The following is a 16,249-nucleotide window of genomic DNA, read 5'->3' as shown; positions in this document are numbered from 1 at the left end:
CTTCCCATCTGGAGCATTATTTATGTGCGGAGCAATTTCTTTTTGATTGTTAAGGACCCTCTGACTATAATAATAGTCAGGAGGTGTATTGTTATGTGACTGAGCTGAAACCTTTGGATTTCCATGGTGGCACGCTTACACATTTCCAAGAAGGCCTCACCACACAAGGCATGTGCTTATGTCACTTCATAAAATCAATGTGCTGTGGGAGATTTACAAAAGGAAAATTCAGACTGTGACAGCAAGCGCAAATCCCATGGTGCGATCACTACATTTAAGTGTTGTGTTTTGTTCATTGTACAGTATTGCATCGCTCACTCGCTGCAGTGTTCGGAGAAAGATATGCTAATGCCAAAGAGTTTTATTCCAATACACTTGCTGCACTGTAAAAACAGCAACAAAACCATCAGCTTGGCATATATCAAACTCCTGCGTAAGAGAGAGCGCGTGTAGATATGGAAAATAGAAGAAGAGAGGAGTTTGGGGTTGCCGTGGCCCACTTCTTGCTCTCCCTCTCTTCTGTATTTCCTCTTTCTCTGCGGTGCTGTCAGTCTCCCTGGGGTCGGATCAGCGTTGCCGCAATAGGTAGGCCGAGGCTATCAAAGTAGATGTTTTAACTTTTTAAGACTTTGCAGGTTGGCTTTGTTCTCCTTTTCTCTGTGTTGTGCAGGCTCTCCTGGGCTCTGGGTTGGGGAGTCTCTCTGGGTGCTGGCGAGCGGCTCTGGGCTATTAAAAAAAATTCAGGTTATCTACTGGGAAAAGGAGGGGAGCCTTTCAAATTGAAGTAAGAGCTCATGACCAAAGAAGGAGTTTGGAGGAGAGCGTTGTTGATAACAATGATGAGTATGTGCATATATACTTTCTATGCATACATATCGGCGTTTATGCTGGCATTTGATGATGAGGAACATCAGATGTCTGTTGTAGGTTCACAGTTCTATAGATTGCAATATGTTACAAACCATAAAATAACCGCCCACCCTGCGAATGCTTACATACATGCATCCAAGCAAACACATAGAGACACATGGACACACGCTTCAACACCTCCCCCTCTCTTCAAATCTACTCCATCCAGCATCACCACTACCACCGTATCGTCAACCAAAAAAAAACAACCAAAAAAAAAAAAAAAAAAAACACGCTCTCAAAGCCTTTGGGATGATTTGATTAGCAATGATATCTGAAAACGGCCTCATCGTTCTAACAAGATTAAGCTGAGGCCCTGTCTGTTTTCACTGCTGGAAATTTGCTAGGTGATTAAAACTGGCTCTCTCTACTGGAACAGAAGCCTTAGCTGGCTAGTGGGACTGTTGCCAGGTAACAAGACATGACTGCTGTTTTGATGTGGCTACATACACACGAGGCTAAAGCTACTATAAGCTGGTGAGATAAAATGTAAAACCCCCATCCCTGGCCAGTCAATTAAGGAAGTAAATACTCTTATACAGAGCAAAAATACAGCTTGTAAAAGCCCTTCTAAAGGTCCATTCTGGAATAATCTGCTGTAACCCAGCTCCCTGAAAGATATTTATATATTACTTTAAAGCATTTGGTTTACATTTAATGGTCAATAAGAAAAGGATAAAGGGCAAAATAGATGTGCATAAAATAATATCTGAAGAGTGACCCACTTAAATATTAGATATTAAATTGAAAAGGTAATGAAGGTAGTGTGACGTAATATGACATTTTATGACAGCATTATGAACTAAGGCGTATGACAGTATTACGAAAGTTGTTAGAAATTTTTAAAAATTGCCTCAAAGAAATGTTATAAATGTTTAAGTTTTAAATCTTTTCCCTCCAGTCAAACATAGATTTTAAAGAAATGATTCATGCTTAGGACAAACATACACGCCAAAACACAATTAATAAACACTGTTTTTATGATGCATTTATTGATTTTTTTCAAAACTAAAAATACACTAAACCTTATTTGGTTTTATCAAATATGCCTATTTACTCATGTTAGTATTCAGCCGCTTGATTGACTGTGATGAAAAATGTGCAGCATTTTTGGAAAATTGTGAATGAGGTTTTGTGAATGGAAAAGAAGAAAGACTGGAAACCAATATCATGTTTGATCAATCGTGTTCAAAAGAGCACCGAGTATTGTGCTCTCTATTCTCTTTTCTAATTATGATGACAACAAGTAGGACCCAAATGGAAAATCAATTTGATAGCTGTGACTTAAATCCTATTCAATAAAACTGGCCAGTTGTCCATACTGTCATACTCCTTTGGCCTTTGATTTTAGCGGTCAAATTTAAGATGCCAGTGTTTCTTTGGATAAAAGGTGCAGTATATCTTTCCAAACTACTAACACAAGTGTTAATAATCTGCAAATGACTCACTATACATATATTTTCCATAGTTGTTTTCAATGGAAACTAGAGTCTAACAGTAGCTTGCCATAGAAGTGGTATTAAATCTTCATTTCAGTTCTATATTTATCGGATTATCAGATTATGTATGCATGGAAGACCTAATGTGGACTTAAAAATGCAATTATTGCTTAAGCAAAATATGTGACTTTTTTGATAAATGCCTCTAACAATCTAACAAATGGAGAATCAACAGACTTAGGAAACTGATTTATTCAGGGCTTAAAATTAGCCCATCAATCACTGGTTGAGTTTGAGTTTTCGCCTGTATTTCTATCACCCCATCCTCGGAGGTGGAGGAGCGGGAAAGAAAACTGCAGAATACCATACTAATAAGGAAAAGGACAATTGGAATATGAAAACATCGAGAGAAAAAAGGAGGCAATCTTGTGTCAGTTGGGACAGCAGGGTATGTTATGGCTTAATAGTTGGTCTATGATAATGAAGTGTATTTATAATTCATGGGGTCTATGAGCACAGGTCAGTAGCAAAGTGTGAACGAGGTTAAACAGAAGCAAGTAAGTCACAGAGCACCAAAAGGTCACCCCGGTTTTATATGAGTTTATTGATTATGTTTTCAGAACAATGAATATCGCATGGCACAATATGTGTGTGTGTTAGTTCATTGATTTGACGAGTTCACATTTATATGTGGCATGCAAATGTTACATTGACTCCAGTAAATGAGCTGCCAGAGTCCTGGAGAAACCACTCACAATCCTGACCACCGTCACCAATTAATGTAAATATTATTTGTATTCTAACTTCCTCTACATCATAGAAATAACTTAGCGCTGCATTTTTTTTCAACACTAACAAGGATGCCAGTCAAGAAATTTTGATAGATTACCAGTTGTAAGATTTTAACATAATTTCGAACCACGATAATAATGAAAATGAAAGTGACACTCTGACTCTAATTTCACAGAGGCTTGATGTATGACTTGGCAGATGAATGTAGCAGAGAGAATTGCAGAAAATACATTTTTAATTATCACTTTCTTTTAAACAAATTTGATGGATGAAAGAGGTTCGTAACATGTTTGTAAAGCCTTACGGAAGCCTAACTAGAAAACGAAATCCCTTTGTTTTGTCACATTCAGCTATACGTAATAACACAACAGCAAAATCAGACAATTGCATCGAACCCACACAGGATGAACCATGAGCAGCAGGCAGATGCTTAGCTTCAACTGAGGAGCAGGAAGGGGTTTGGCGTTTTGCTCAACAGCACAGGATACGAGGAGTTCGGAAATCGAGCCAAGAACATTCGTATCCGAGATGACCCCTCTTACCGTCCGAGCCATGCCACTCTATCGCCTCACTCATATTAAGGTTTATCCTTCTATGCCTTTTAAGATATTATATCACTGCACCTTCTGTCTTGACAAAATTGGAATTCTATTTATATATCATTGTTTTGGAATACTATGGGATAGGCTTCAGCATCCCATCGTGACCCTGAGTGCAGGATAAGCGGCAGGAAATGGACGGATGGACGGAATAAATGAATGATCCCTTTCCACCACGATGCATGAATTTAAATTAATATAGTTTTGTTAGGCATGTCCACATGCACCTTTGTAATGGAGTATCGAAAACATACCTGATGATATACCGCAAATTATGTATTGAATTTCTGTTTTGTGAGGTTTGATTTTACCTCCATGCCTTTCCCTTGCCTCTCCTCTTCACTATAAAACCAGATAGTAGAGCCAGATAGCTGCCCATTGTGAACTTGCTCCGTTAAGGATGATTGTTCTGCATTTGTTCTGCATTTGTGGAAAAATCATGGCTTTCCCAAGCCTTGTGCTATGTGCGACGGGGAGAACACATGTGAAAAAGTGATATCTGACTAACATGGCTGTTACCACACATGTCAGTCAGCCCAGCTTAGCCTCTGTCTTTCACCAAGTGCACTTAACTGAGACATGGGAGAAGTCCAGAAGCTTTCTGTTGAGGAAAACAATGGGCCTGATTTATTATGTACCTTCAGCCAATGTAAATTAACAGGAAATTGCCCTCCTTGTCAGAATTGATTGGGAAAATGTTTTGATCCAGGTGATGCGTGACACAGAAAGAGGACATGAATTCATATACAACGTGCTGTACATCAATTCAAGCGCAGGCAAGGGAATATTCAAAATATATTCATAGAATGTACAGAGCTATTTCAGCAAGGGATCATACAATATTACCTCCACACAGTGATAAGATAAGGTATTTTTCATATTTCAATGTTTTTTTCATACATTTTCCTCCATTTTGGGGAAGGAGGAGGAAGAGTTTAGCCCCAGGCAAGATTAATAAGCATTTAAAACGGTTTCACTGCTAACCGGGAAATCACAGTGTGTGTTTCAGAGTATTGTTCACTACTGAGTGGTTATGAATGACATAAATATATTGCCCTGGTATAGCTTACCAACAAGCTATTGAATGTAGATAAATAAATAAAGAATGCACACAACCCTAATGCATAGTATTGCCCTCATGTATATGAATTCACAGGTTTTTCCCAAATGCAGAGTGTCAGTCATAAAACAAATAAATATAAAATGGTTTAAAGTGTCATGAACACAAAACATATATTTCATCTCCTTTCTGAGCTATAATTAAATGAAAACTTGCCTTCTGGTAGATGTCCCCCCCTCAAAAACAGAATTCAAAACACTTAACCTGTATTAGATACCAATTGACAACATAGCGTAAAATGGTTGTTGCAGCCTTTGGCGAAGACCAAGTTAGTGTCAATAGCTGGCTGGAAGCCTGTGCTTCCACATCCTCCCAACACCCTGCAAGAAGTGCAAGAACACCAGCCATCTTCCCACCAACACAGTATAAATACATGAATTAAAAAGCATGTGTACATGCATATTATCATGCAGCTTTTTGCACATAAAAAGAACAAAAAAAAGAGAGATAAATGTTCCCAAACAGTACAACAGTCAAGTGGCTTAATGGCTGATGTTCAAATCAGCTAGCTGAGACACCATAATTGAAGCCCTCTCCAAATTGTGTTTTTATTTTGCTTCCGAGTTCTGAAATATAATCACTTTGCCCAATTTTATTGCATTCTCTAATGATGCTCGCCCAGAGCAATTGTTCTGTGTGTTCCTTAGCAAACAGCGCGTGTCAGCTTACTGAGATTAATCTTGATTACTTTAGCCCTTGATGAAGTAGGCAACAATAATGCTTTAATTGGGGAATATTACCACATAGAGAAAAACTATGATAGATAGATCAGGAGATGGATGTTTGACTCCAAACTGCACAAATTGCAGTGCAGTGTGGAGTGATTAACTTTGGATGGATCAGTGGCTGCGTTGGAAAGCACAACACAAAAAAAAAAAAGAAAAAAAAAACAAATACCCAGCAACATTTGTGACAGTTATCTACTGCTCCGCTCATTTTTAGATTTTTGCTCTGTCAAAATAATGACTTGGATTTGGCAAAGATAGTCCAAAACATTTGATAATTCTCTTAGCCCTACGAAAAAAAGTCTCATTAATATGACAATGCTGAGTGCTTTTAATTTGACGTTTGAAATAGCACTTACTTAGCTGTTCCAATCGGAATACTAATAGCAAGATAACAAAATGATTTGTAGTGGCTTCGTCGGTTGTTGAGGATGTAACCCAAATTGTTTAAAACAATTTTTGAAAAAAAAAAAAAAAAAAAAAAAAACAAGTCTTTTTTGATATTAGAGTTAGGGATCTCTTGGATCTTACATTGTTCCAAGAAGTCCATTTGTAATAATGCTATATGTAAATGTACAACTTCTAAAATTTTTGACACGACTAAACTACTGGCATGTACTGATTTCTCAGATACTTTTTGCTCTGCTATCATGGAATCTATTCTTTCAGAAAAGTACTGTCAGAAGTTTATAACTTCCAATTCAGAAAGATGAGGGGGGTATGTTGCTCCTTCACGTCAAGTGCTACTCTTGTGAAGCTACAGAAAGTTGACATTTTGGCAGAGGACAGCAGTTAAAAGTCCTTATTCAGATACAGGTTGAATTTGTTTTGACTGAATCATGCAAAATGACTCTCGTGGGTACAACGATAGAACTGGAAATGACCATAATGAGCATCCTTTAAGCAAACTCTCCAGCCACTGAGTCACTCCCTCTTTTTCTTCTCAAATCCACTTTGAAAACAGTCCCATGTTAACAGAGATAGTGATCTGTCTCTGATGGTAACCAGGACATTTGATTTGATGCAAATGTAGTATGTAAAACAACAAGAAGGTCAAGGTAGAACAATCCTTTATTTGTATTTGAAATGTGGATCATACAACTGTAGTGTATTGAGTAATGGTGACAAGAATGGGGAAAAAAGTCACTGAACGTATGCAAACAAAATAACATCAGGAAAAGATTGCCGAGCCCATGTCCCTTATCACACTGAACCATAATTGATCAATTCTAAAAGCCATAAAAATAGAGTCACTACTTTTCAGAAGAATTAATTATAATCTATATTGAATGGAAAATGCAGTTTAATCTTTTGGACCTTATTACCTAAATCTGAAGTATAATGGGGTCTTAAAATAAGGACATTAGGTCTGTCACATCACCAGCTTTAAAGACTACAGTGCACACCCTGGGGGCAACACCCAAATCTGCCCATGCAGCTCTCCTGCTATCCTTCCCCTTCTTCACTTGTATAGTATTATACTTGACATGACTGAGTACACACACATACACACACGCAGGGTTTACCACATACATACTGTATATGCACAACTGTACATGACACCAGACCAAAGCTGTAAGAAAAACCCAATCTGCTTGGTTGGGACAGTTGTCTTGTGAGGTGTCCTAGTCTGACTAGACATATGCTGACCCCTTCCATTTTTCTTTCTTTTTTTGTGCTGACTTCTTTGTTGCTACTTCTTTGCGTCAGGACTTTTCGAGGAGTGTTGTTTGAGCAGGGTGCAATGAGAGGGTTCATTTATATTCATATAAAGGATTCAAGAGGCTGCATTTTGTCAAAAATAAAGACATCAGTTTGTATGTTAGCCTGTGCGTGCATTCGTTTAGGATCTCAAAGCCAGGAAATTGTGACCCTGTTTGAAGTAAACACAAGTTGACTTATGAAAAAACACAGGCACATACTATATCTGGTGTTGCCATTCTCACACAAACACCCTGTACATCCATTCAGTCTGTGTCCCTCTCCTTTGAGTGACACCTGGCAGAACGTGTGAGACCATAGGTTAAAACACACACTCACACCTCCAATGACGTGTTCATGGAGTGAAGGAAAGAAGCTTGTATAAGTGATGGTGCAAGGAGGACAAACACCCATGTGTCTGGACAACGGGGCTGCCTCCATTGTAGAATGTCACAACTGACACACAAGCTCACACTCTCATACACACACACACACACACACACACACACACACACACACACACACACACACACACACACACACACACACAAGCCCTCAGAACACAAAAGCACTGATATTTTCTTACTGCTGCAGCCATAGACTAGTCACGTGGTGCAACACAGACATGAAGACTACACCACAGTCTACGGTCGAGTGGGAGGTCACCAAGTGTAAATGTCTACTGTTCGTCATGCCAAATCAAATCCTGCAGCAGTAGGACTGTGCATGTCAAAAAAGCCTTTCTCTAAGAAGTCTGACAAGTTGCAGAAGGATCAGTTTTGCTGTACTGGAAAGATAGTGTCACCAGAATCTGTTACAACATAATGAAGTGGTGGTGCTGAAAGTGTGACACACATAGAAAATAGACTTTTAACAGGAGCTGTCCAATTATTGGTCATTTTAATATATGATGACAACCAGCTGAAAATGCTTAGAAAAATTATCAATATAATATTTATAACACCTCCTGTGGCCAGCGTGTCTGCAATACTATATAATACTAGAAGCAATGATGTTAAGGTTTGGCACAGGCTTCGATAAAGGGATGGGAATGGAAGACGAGGATGATAGAGGGCCTTCTGATAGCTTGCTTTAGGCTGTGTGGCGTGCCATAAGCTATTGCTTTATTCCTTTTTCACGAACGTAATCAGGAGAACAAACACAGTTCAGTTGGTTGGGTGCTGTGCAAGTTACTCCCATCTTTGAAACCATATAGCATATGATCTACATATTGTACGCTACATAAAGAATTACAGCTACATACCTAAGTATCATGGCCAAAGGACACAGCTCATGTTGTTCCAGCTGTGCTACCTGTAAAATGCCTTTTAGATTGTGTATATAACTCGAAAATGCTAATCTCAATTGATGAAAAAAAAAAATCTTTCTGTGGCTGATCATGTGTGAGAGAGAATATAGAAAAAACATCTATAAACTACCATGATGTAAGCAATGTGCCTTTACAGGTTTCCTAACTCTGTGATAAAGCGTGTGCATGTATTGTTGGTAGTAAAGGATTGTTTTTGTCTTGCAGTGATGAACCATGTGCAATGTTGATGTTAAATTAAGCCTATTAGAAATAAATGTAAAATAAAAATGACAACAGTGTACTTGAAAGCTGTTTAGTTAGTTTAGTTATGAAAAGAGATTCTTCATATTTGTTCTCAGTGAATAGTTTGAAGAAAACAGTTGTGTTTTCTTCTTCGTTGTAATATTAGTGCAGAAAAAAGAAGAGCAATCATACAGAGGTGTACAACCTGCAAAGTAAATAAAACAGCTTGTCATAATAATGATAAGAAGCGGCTCCATTATGTTCTTTTGAGTTTATTTCTCTGATTTGTGGCAGTCAAAGCGACGCGTGCCTGGGATGTTCTCCAAGGTTGCTGTCAGGGGAAATTTAATGTCCTTGGCTTTAGTGTCTTTCTGGGAGCCTGTCACATCGGTTCAGCACTGACTGGCATACCAGCGCAGACCTCTGGCATTGTGAATATTAATAGAATATTGATTCTCCCCCAAACACTGCAGTGGGATTCTCATTGCTTGTGCCACCATATGTAGGACCATCCTCTCTCATTGGCCCCTCTATTTGCTTCATTCATTTATATGATAAAACATGACATGTGATGCAAAGCACTGCTTCTTCTATTCATTAAGTGATTGCAATGCACAAAAACAAGTGAAGTGTGGTGTGAAAATCCTATCAAAACTCTTCCATACCATGTATCAGAATAAATCAAGGGACAGGGGCAATGCAATGCATCAACCCCATGCATGAACCTTGCTGTACCTGCGGACCCTTTTTGAGTGATGAGTGACCCATGGTGAAACTGAGAGGATGTGCAACGATATCAATCCAAGATCTGCCAAGGCAATTAAATCGACATGCTAAGGGACAACCCACAGGTGCTTTTCTCATTTGTGCATAATGTTATTTTTGTCCCCTTGATGTTTCTGTTTACCTCCACATCTTAATAAAGTTAATTCAGTATGTTATGCCATCCAGCAAGTAGCTAACCAAGTGGTCAGTGTTCGATTGAAATTCTGAGAAATTGATTAAAATGACTGATTAAAATATATATATTATTTTTCTTGTTTTTATTCTTATTCATCATTCTTTCAAATCATCATAGGTATTATAGTTTAAATCTGTGGTGGCTCAGACTGTAGAATTACAACTACTTTGAAACCATGATTGCTGGATCAGACAGCCTTCTCCCCAGTTGATCCCACTTTAAACCAATGAGAAAGGATAGATGAAAAAATAAACTTAAATGGAAAAATACAGAAACCTCTCATCCTCTCATTTCAAATGCCAGTTAAGCACATGGGACGTGACATTATAGTGAGTCTTTATTTTATCAAGTGTCTGCATACTGACTTTATATATATATATATATATATATATATATATATCACAGGGAGTACTGATTTTGATGTAAACATAATTATCAAAAAATGTCGGACTAAATTGGCCTGACAATACAGAGTTCATTATCAGCCAAAACACTTGGGACTGTGTTACTCTAATTAATTTTCTATAATGAACCCAATGTTTTTGTTAAGCTAGAAAATGTTTCAATGACACATTGTTTACTGTAAAATCTCAATCTAGCTCCAATGGGATTTGTGCAAGCCTTGCTCTGTACTGTAGTGGACGGGCGTAGGCTCATGTTTCATCACCAGTTGTGCACGTACAAATTAATGATAAGATTTGTTATTGTTATGTATACCATGACACGAAGGGAGGAGGGGGGTCTGCTGCAGTTTCTCTGGTGTGGTACCCATCAGAGTTTCTCCATTTTGGTCAGAGGGCTTGTCCCTTCTCTGCATGCACATAACAGACGCTGGCATGAGAAACTATTTTCAATAATTGATTCCGCACTCTAATTGAACAGACGACTGAACGACATAGCTCATTACTTTGCTCATTAGTTAATTATCGGAGAAGTAGGACAAGTCAATAAAAGTGAAGGCAGTAAATTCTGATACTAATTAGCCGCGCTTCCTTCGAGACATATTTAAAGGCAGATTAGTTACCTGAACGTCCCGCAACGGGATGGGGGGGCTGGAGGGAGGGAATAGTAGTGGGAGGGGGAGGTGCTGACAGGAGATTTGGCTAAGGTTAGCTTCATGATATCATTAAGCAGAGATATATCATAGTTACAGTGATATGAAAGATCTCCCCAAAAATGATGCATGGGGATTCATCGTATTAAGAGCAAAGACATTTATTGCTTTGCATTTTGTCATAAACTCGTGTTCACACCCTATTTACTTGATACTGATATTTTCCATGCTCAAAAATAAGTCAGGTAACACATGCTGTCTGCATAAACCAAAAAAAAAATGACGGAGATGAAATGAAATGATCAAATGAAACAAAGTGGTGAAAATTCTAATAATTGTTACGATTGCGAGATTTACAGATATGTTTACACCTGGCTCATCAGTGCTAACAACCAAAAAGAGGATTGATTAAAACAATCAACTTCCTGTCAGCGTCTCTGCCCCTATTTCTCTTCTTGGCTAACACTGCCGATAATAACCGTTTGACACATTTAGCCGACAGTGAATGAGATTGACTGGGTTCATGCACTCCTGTCGGGGGGGTTCTGCCACAGTGTTACACAGATGCTCTCTCGGCCAATCATATTGCAGGGAAAGAGGGCCAGGCGAAGCCAGAACTAGCATCTTTTTCTCATGCAAATGCTACAATGTGATAATAAACACCTGACATGGAGCATGACTGAATTTCCCTGCCTGTTTAAGAAAAGGCGCCGCTCATTACTCTCCCCATCCAACTGTTTCCTACCTCTCCCTTTCCTTTTTTTTGTTTATCATCTCCTTTATTCATGCACTTTGATACCTACTCTGTTCATATTGCTTTTCATATCTCCCTGTTCATTTCTTTTTTTTTTTCTTTCATTTTGATACTTCTTGCTGTCTCCCCTTCATTCATCAACTTCCCACCCTGTTAATTTGCCGCCCTCCCTTTCGGTTTCTCCCTCCCTCCTATCACTCAGCTGTTTTCACACTCATACATTATCACTTTTTCCGTCAATTGGCTTTAACCATGCTAAGTTTGCAAGGAGCCATTGGCACAGCCCCCTTGGGGATGAGGAAATGACAGAAGGCGGCCTTTATTTACCTCTGCGGCCCCTACTGTGTCGTCTGCTTAATCATGTGGCTAATCGACAACACTGTCTCCCCGCTCGCCGCACCCGGACAATGGGGAACCTCATTCATATTTAATACAATGGAGTGTTTAAGTCATTGCACGCGTCTGAGGAGGAGGATATTGTGTTTCATTGTGAAGGGCTCCGCAGGGACCTCCTCCCTGCCCACCCAGGCCACCCTATCTGCCCTCCTCCTCCTCCCAACTAGCATATGTTTGGCACTTCTGGTGTTAAGCAGGCGGGTCCTGGCCTGTGCAGCTGGCTGGGCGCGAGGGCCCAGGCCTGGTATCAAAGCGTTATTTCCCATGATTAATTCAAATGGTTAATTCTGCTTTATCATGGCTTAAGAAAAATTACCAAGACAAATATGTACTCCACAGAAGAATGAATAAAATAGAGGTGTGTTTAATAATGCAACAGGGTGTATAATGGAGGATCTTTTCCTTGCACTAATCTCTTCACCAACTCCATTTTATAGACCACGGTGTCAGATGCCAGGTGCCATGTGCTGTCTGTTCTTTAATAGCTCTAAAAGGGGATTATCCAACAGAACACATCATTGTTGATACAATCTTGTTATAAGTGTTGCTACTTAACCACCTTCCAAAGACACGAGAAATAGCATCTCAGTTGCTCAGCTTGGCTCCATCTGAAAACTGAAGAATTGCAAGTGTTTGATAATCTGGTCCTCTTTTCTCTATTGCAACTTACCCCTCCCTTTTTCTTTAAAGATTAAGCAGGGTCATTAAGGACACTGAGCAGGTTCATTTTATCGTTAAGAGCAGCGAATTAATCATGTGTGTATGTGTGTGTTCGTGTGTGTGTGTGTGTGTGTGTGTTGGGGGGGTATTTAATGACACACTTCCCCGGACTGATTACTTGTGTTCTTGCTAATTACATTGGTTAACTACAGTGCACCTATGAAGCTCCTTTTGGTATTTGGTCTCTCAAGTCCACAGGCTTCCTTAAAGACACACTCATGCATTTTATCTTCTCTTACGATCAAATTATAGAACATAAAAGAAACAGCTGTGTGTTCCACGACGCCCCGACAAGCCTATTACCAACTCGCCAGCCTACGCACGGGAATAATCTTAAGTGCATCCTATAACCTTAATACAGGGGTCTACCACTCGCGGTGCAAGAAATGAGATTTGCCTCCTCATCTTTCACTGCATGGCTACATGAAAAGAGCACAAAAAGCTCAGTGTTGCTAAAAACCGCCACTGCTAGGGATGGTTGGTTTCATTTGTCCCCCATTATTACACAAGACAGCTCTGCATTCAGAGCCTCAGAAACAGGGAGGAGGTTGATAGGCAGTAGAATACAGGTTAGAGAGAGGGCCACAGCCCTGTTAATCAGGGGGGAATCTCAGGGCAGGTAAGGGTCAAACTGGACACTTCCTAGCATACAGCGAAGAACCATTCATCTGAATGGAAATGTCAGCAGAGACCATCAGGTCAACAGCTCCAGGCTAAATTGGACCTGGGTGTGACTCCTGACACTCAACAGCGGACAGGGCCCAGATAATGGGTTTAGGACCCTGATGGTTATCTGCTCAACTTTGGCTTGTTTTCATTCTTCTCCCACCCTCCTCTTCTTCCAACCCCTCTGTGTACCCCCCTCCCCAAATGACAACTGAGGAGGGGTTAAACAGTCTAATTCCACAGAGATTTTGGGGGGTGAAGATACGTGACAGACGCATTGCGATAAATACAATCCTGGCATCCCATAGACAACAGTTTCAGATGCCAGGATATGAATGAGACGGTTGTGTTCACTGAGTCGCAAAAACTATTTTTAGACTGTATGTAAACAACTAGGAGTCCCGCCTCGTAATAAGCATAATTGGACTCTGTTTTTTATCTGCATGTTTATAAGTTCTTTCCGTCTCTCGATAAGTAAATCGATAAGTCTGGAGTAAATTTGTTTTTATTTGTGTGTATATCATAAGCTCTTGATTAAATAGACATATACAATAATGTCAATATCCTTGTTATTTTTCTCGTTTTGACTGTTTGTCGATTCCAAAGAAATCGCGGATCCTTTTTTTTTTATGTTTACAATCAAAAGGATTTTTTATTCCATGAAGGAGATATAAATGCTCTTCTGACTTTAGGGAATCCACATTTTTTATTCAGGAATGTTACCCCTTTGTGCAGAAAACTCGAAGACAAATATCCACATCATCCTAATGTCAAAATCTGTCAGAGAATTTGGAGTCCTTTGATTTTTTTTTTTCTTTTTTTCCCCCTCTTGCTCATATTGAGATGGCTTAGTAGAGATCCTGAAAAGACCTTTTGAAATGGCCCAAAGCTGGCAGTCTGGCTATTTGGTAACCCCTCCTTTTCCTCGGCCTGTTTTACAATCTCATTAAATCGGCCCTTTGTTTTGCCACTTTCCAAGCTATGATCTCTGGCTTAGGACGAGTCAAGAGGCCGAGACAGTTTGAAAAAGGCTCCTTCCACCACAAAGAGGACGCTTGTTCACAATCATTCTCCTCTTCAACACCAAGCGGACAAAAAGAGAGGGAGAGAGCAAGAGGGTCATTCACTGGTGCGATATCGTGAGAACTTAATGAAAGTTTTATAACTCTTGAAATGTTTATGACCTTCCCACTCAGCAGCTTGTTCCACCAATTAATGTTTGATGAGTCCATGAGCCCAGGTGGCCCCACAGGAAAACCCAGGGAATTAATATTCTTGACGCAAATATTTCAAATATTCAACAGTGCTGCAGAGCACTTAAAGGTTTGTCGAATATATTGAAAATATATCCTAAAAAATGCACACATGCTCCTATTCGTATATTGTTCGTTTCTAGGTGATGTAAGCTGTATATTTTCTTACTATCTCTTGGCAGAGCAGTTGCTACTGGAACACACGCCACTGTGAGATATCATAATCAATTTTGCGGCCCGGGCCTGTCACTGCTAACAAAGTCGTCCTCCTCTCTCCCTGTCCAACTGGTTTTCCTGCATGAGATAATGATTGTTCTGCCGCGGTCTTATTATGCAACGTACCTCTTTATGTAGGGAGCCCAGATAATGATGTGAAAAGGCTACAACTGAGGGGAACCTCTCTTGATGTAAATAACTCAAATATAGCATTTGCAAACTAAAATGACGGGTGAGTGTAGTGTCTTTCACTCAGCAGACAGCAGTTTGGGAGCTGTTCCTCTCACGGGGACTTAGCAGAGATCCATCTAGGTACCGTGAACCTGTCACGGAGCAATGAAGTGGAATCCAGCACCCATCTAAAACAAATGACAGAGTCTATCGCCCAAGGCCCCTCTCTCCCTCCTCTTAACAGCTACGCTGAGAAGCCATCACTGTCCACAAAATATGATAAAACCCGTGCCATAATAGGATTCATAAACATGCCCAAATACAATTTGCTGAGATGTATTTCAGGAAAAGACAATCATTTACAACTTCTGAGGGGGATTTACAATAAGTATGTTTGTATGCAAATCCTTCAAACACATTTTATGTACTCTGCTCCCACAGATCATGAAAGCGCATTAGATTTATGGCAATGTGTGTGCATAATTGTGAAGATGGCGGGGTGGGGGGAAAGAGGTAGAGGAAGAAGAAGTCTCAGGATTTATACTGAGACCTTTTTGCGGGTTTTGATTAGTGTAGAAGGAGCCTAGCTTTCATGCCCCCAACATGGAAAACAATCACTGCCACTTGGCTGAGTCCTGGGCATTCAGGCCCCCATTGCTTCCACATGGGATGCCGCCAACACTCGCTTTTGGCAATAAAGATAGCTGAGGACAAAAGACAGCAAAAACAAGTACCTCTTGGCAAATTCTTATTTGCAAGCAGGCCTTTTTAATTAGAACTTGTTTTTTTTTTTTTTTTGTCTTTTTTTTTTTTTTCAAGAACAGGGGCATTAATAAGTTAAAAGTTTAGCTACAGAGCTGCTTTTGGAGATATATGTCACATTGAAAAGTTAACCTCAATCCTAAATCCCTTCTTGAAATGTGTCTGGTTCGTCTCGCAATTAAAGAAATCATTCACAACAACCGTTTTAATTTTTTTTACATTTTTTCTTTCAATTTTACTAATGGAACCAAAGCATGCTGATTGGCCTTCTAAAGATGCCACTTCAAATAAAGACTAATGACTTTATGCAACCCTTTGCCCAATGCAAACACCATTAGAACCGTTAATCCAATAAAGTCCAATTTGCAAACTCATTTATTACCAATAAACAAGAAGAGAAACACCTGCTTCATGCCATCTTAACCTCATTTTAAGATGTGTTTCCTTCCCTCTCTTGAC

Source organism: Fistularia commersonii, chromosome 8 (assembly GCF_037954325.1).
Source record: "Fistularia commersonii isolate RoL2024-O1a breed Wild chromosome 8, RoL_Fcom_v1.0, whole genome shotgun sequence".
NCBI lineage: Eukaryota > Metazoa > Chordata > Actinopteri > Syngnathiformes > Fistulariidae > Fistularia > Fistularia commersonii.
This window is presented reverse-complemented; position numbering follows the sequence as displayed.